The 4,219-nt window shown below is 45.3% G+C and overlaps 2 non-coding genes across 2 annotated transcripts; both read right to left on the bottom strand.

The window, feature by feature from the left end:
- Positions 1-3,284: 3,284 nt before the first annotated feature.
- Positions 3,285-3,357, bottom strand: TRNAV-AAC. The gene has a single exon. It is a non-coding gene; the product is annotated as a tRNA-Val (tRNA).
- Positions 3,358-3,667: 310 nt separating this feature from the next.
- TRNAP-UGG lies at positions 3,668-3,739 on the bottom strand. The gene has a single exon. It is a non-coding gene; the product is annotated as a tRNA-Pro (tRNA).
- Positions 3,740-4,219: the final 480 nt, after the last annotated feature.

Raw genomic sequence — 4,219 nt, 5'->3', positions numbered from 1 at the left:
AAAAGGTGGAAATGGTGGGGGAGAGAGGTATTTTGAGGTACCCTCATTTGGTAAATTCTGAGTTCTGACTCATAAATAGAAAGGTGGTTCTTTCAGGCATCTGGAAGGACAGGTTGAAGATTGCTGTTTTTGCAAAACAGTATGATTATGTAGGCCTTTTGTTTTTCTTCAAAAATTTTAAATCCTATTACCATAATTTTTCACAGGGGAAAAATTTTTAATTGTGATGAGGTCCAATTTATAAATTTTTCCTTTTTGGTATCAAATTTAGGAACTCTACACCCAGCTCTAAGATGAAGTTTTTTTTTTTTTTCTAAAAATTATATAGTTTTACATTTAAGACTGTGATCTCTTTTGAATTAATTTTTTATGATAGTCACACACACAGAGAGAGAGAGAGAGAGAGGCAGAAGCAGGCTCCATGCACTGGGAGCCCGACGTGGGATTCGATCCTGGGTCTCCAGGATCGCGCCCTGGGCCAAAGGCAAGGCGCCAAACCGCTGCGCCACCCAGGGATCCCTCTTTTGAATTAATTTTTATATAAACTGGGAAGTTTTGGCTGAGATTCATTCTTTTGCTTAGGGACATATATTCTTTGTCCATCCATAGGATGTTTTAGCAACATTTATTGAAAAGGCTATTCTTTCTAAGAGGAATTGAATTGCTTTTTTGCACCTTTGTCAAAAATTAGTTGGGGAGAAATTATTTGCAAACTACATACGTATAACAAAAGACAAAGGTGAAGTATACAAAGAACTATCAAAACTCAACATTGAAAAAAATCCTCCATGTTAGCAGAATAGAGAGGGGAAAAACCCACATGATTATCTCAACTGATGCAGAAAAATCATTTGACAAAATTCAATACCCTTTCATGATAAAAATACTTGACAAACTAGGAATAAAAGGAAAACAGTTGAATGGTTGAACAAACTTTGGTACATTTATACCAAGGAGTACTACTGAACAATAAAAAGAAATGAACTATTGACACATGGAATGAATCCCAAAGGAATGATGCTGAGTAAAGAAACCAATCCCTAGCGACTACATACTCATTTTGTTCATATGGAATTCTTGTCCTAACAAAATTATAGAAACATAAAACAGATTAGTGGTGGCCAGGCACTAGGCCTGGGGAGATTAGAAGAGGTTGTGTGTGGCTATGAAAAGGATACCCCAAGGGAGGCTTATAGTGATGGAACTCTTCTGTATTTTGACTGTGGTGACAGTCACAGGAAGCTATACATGTGACAAAATTGCCATATGGAGAACTGGAGAAATCTGAATAAACTCAGACTGGTGGGCTGTACCAAAGTCAATTTCCAGTTTTCTTACTGTACTATAGAATGCAAGAAAGATGTCATCATTGGGAGGACAGGTGAGGGTGGCATGAGACTTCCCTGCACATTTTTTTTTTTTTTGCAATTCTATGTGAAATCTATATTCCAAAATTTTGATGGGAGGGAGGGTTGTTTTTTGTCTTGAAGATCCCAGATTTCCAAACTGATTGGCATTCTCTTCTAAGAACTTGATACTCTAAGCTGGGGAGATGTATAGACCATCAGAGACCTGCTAATAGCAGGGGCTGTGGTCAATTTACAATTCCCTGTGGTTTTGCGGGCACATTTTTTGGGGGGGGGGCACATTTTCTAATCTACACTGAGGATATGGTATTTCCTATATGGGAAAGAGATGATCTTCATTAAGCAGGAGGTCCTGTTACTAAAACAGGAGATACTCAGCTGAAACCATCTCTAAATGCCCATGAGGGCTGAAAGATACACACTTTGGCTTGAAAACACATAGCTATATACAGTTATAAGAATCACCAGCAATCTTCATATTAAGAAACTAAGCAAGAGAAAATAAATCTACTGGGATGCTGCAGTAATCCTGTACTCTCTAGCACTGGCTGGCTACCCACCGGTCTTCAAATCATGCCCCAGGTAAGTCAGGCCCCAGGGATGGAATTCAAGCTACTTTCATCTTTTAGAATTTAGAGCCAGCCATTTAAATGAGGTTTGGGAAGACTTAATAATTTATAATCTAAGTTTAAAAAGCACGTTTCAAATCTGTATCTATAACAGATGGATATACTACAGCAGGGGAAAGTTAACAGAAAAACAAACGAGGTTAATTTACCACATATTGGTAGTTATCTCTAAGTTGTGGGTTTTCCATCAATTTTTTTTCTATTTTTTTCCTGGATATGTTGTTTTCTTTCTCCTCCTCCTCCTCTTCCTCCTCCTCCTCTTCCTCCTTCTCCTCTTCTTCAAAGTGGATTTTTATAATGGGAAGGGAAGGGAGGATTCTCTATATGATATTCAGTCAAGTGTGTTTTGTCAAGATTTGTTATCTCCAGTTAGAACACTTGTTTAAAAGGATGGAAAACTCAGGCAGCAGAATTGCACTGGTGGAAGCCTCTGAGATCACAGCCACTTCTGAAAGTGCTGGTGCTATTTGCAGGGGGGGGGGGGGGGGAAGCTATGGGTTTTTTTAAAAAATTGAGAGGAGGGTGGAAGGTTTCCCTCTCCTTTATTTAATTTCTAAAAATAATACACATTCACGGTTTAATTTGAAAAAAAATTTTAAAACAACAAAAAAGTTGAAATTATAGAAGACTTCCTCTGCATTCACGTGCATTCTCCAAAGTGAAAGGTGGGAATGACTTGAGAATCCCTACTAAAACCAAGGCATGAGGTGTGCACTGCACGAATCTTTCCCTCTGCGTGCTCATGGAGCCCAGTGGCTCCGGTCAAACTAATCCTGTTGGCTGGGATGTAGTTCTCTAACCTATAGATTCCTCCCAACACTTTCTTTTCCTGAAGACCCTTGGAAAGTTATCAGCCGTGAAGGAAGGCATCCCAAACCCTACTGAAGCAGCGTGATGTGACCGGGCAGTCTAAGGTGCTGGCTTAAACCCCTGGTCTCTTTGAGGGCGTGGGTTCGAGTTCCACCTCCGCTAACTTTTGAGTTTTACCTCCTAGGCAGCAAGTGGGTTGGGATCAAGTATTTACAGGGTCGGTGGCTGAGGTGGAAACTGGCGGTGTTCCACCTCTTTCTCCGTCCTGGAAGACCGCCCACGTCTGTATCCAGGCAGAGAGGACGGTGGGTGGATGTCCTGGACAGGAGCCAGGTTTGTTCCAGAGTCTCCAAATGTACCCCAATGTAATAAACTTCAAATACTAGTTGGCGGGTGATGTTCTAAACAGGACCACACTGGCTCATAGTCTCCAATTTTTAAATACCCGGGAAAAAGAAAAACAGGAGCCAAGTCTCGGTGTTTCCGCCCGGTTTCGAACCGGGGACCTTTCGCGTGTTAGGCGAACGTGATAACCACTACACTACGGAAACCCGCGCGCGCTGCCCGCCCTCTAATGGCCTTGGCTGTTAACCAAGCCTCCCCTGGGGACCGCGGATACAGAGCTCCACGGCTAGAACGGCCTCATCCCTCAGACTGGCAAAAAAGCAACCGCCAGCGGCTCTGCGTCGTCTTTCATCGGCGACCCTCGGTTCCGAGGAGACTCACACTTCTGCTTGCTCGTCTTCCGGAGCTCCAGCCACTCGGAGCCCTCGCGTACGCCATCTGCTCGTCCAAGACGCGAACCGTCCATCTAAAAAATGTAGGTAGAAAGTGCGAAGAAAAAAAAACGGGGGAAAAGGCGGGCTCGTCCGGGATTTGAACCCGGGACCTCTCGCACCCAAAGCGAGAATCATACCCCTAGACCAACGAGCCCCGCGGTGCCTCTGTGCCTGGTTCAGCCTGTAATCTGCGTCTGCCTGGGGGCGTGGTCACTGACGGGAGCTCTCGCTTCGGGCGCGTTGAGATCCTCCCCTGGAGCTCCGTGTCCGTGCCCAGTTAGTCCCTGCTCCGCGGGCTTCGCGTCCGCCGTTAACCTCCCCCGTCCGCAGCTCGCATCCCTCGGCCCGGCTCTGCGACCTGGAATCCGAAGGGACGTGTCCGCCTCCGGCAGCGGGCAGCAAAACGGGGAGCGCCTGCCCTGCGAGGCAGCCCGTGGAAGGCCGGAGTCTGGAGGCCCAGGGTCCGGGTGCAGCTCCCGGGAGAAGCGCAAGCGGGGTTTGGAGCCTGGATCCTGAGCCGCAAACAAAGCCCGAGGGGCCCCTTCGGTGGGGCTCCTGGCACAAGGACGAGGGCTTTATTTTCCTAATGGAAGCACGACAAGCAACACGTTCGTACTCGCAAAAGCTTCAGAAA

Source organism: Vulpes lagopus, chromosome 7 (assembly GCF_018345385.1).
Source record: "Vulpes lagopus strain Blue_001 chromosome 7, ASM1834538v1, whole genome shotgun sequence".
Taxonomy (NCBI): Eukaryota; Metazoa; Chordata; class Mammalia; order Carnivora; family Canidae; genus Vulpes; species Vulpes lagopus.
Note: the sequence above shows the minus strand (reverse complement) of the source record. Positions and strands in the feature narration are given on the sequence as shown.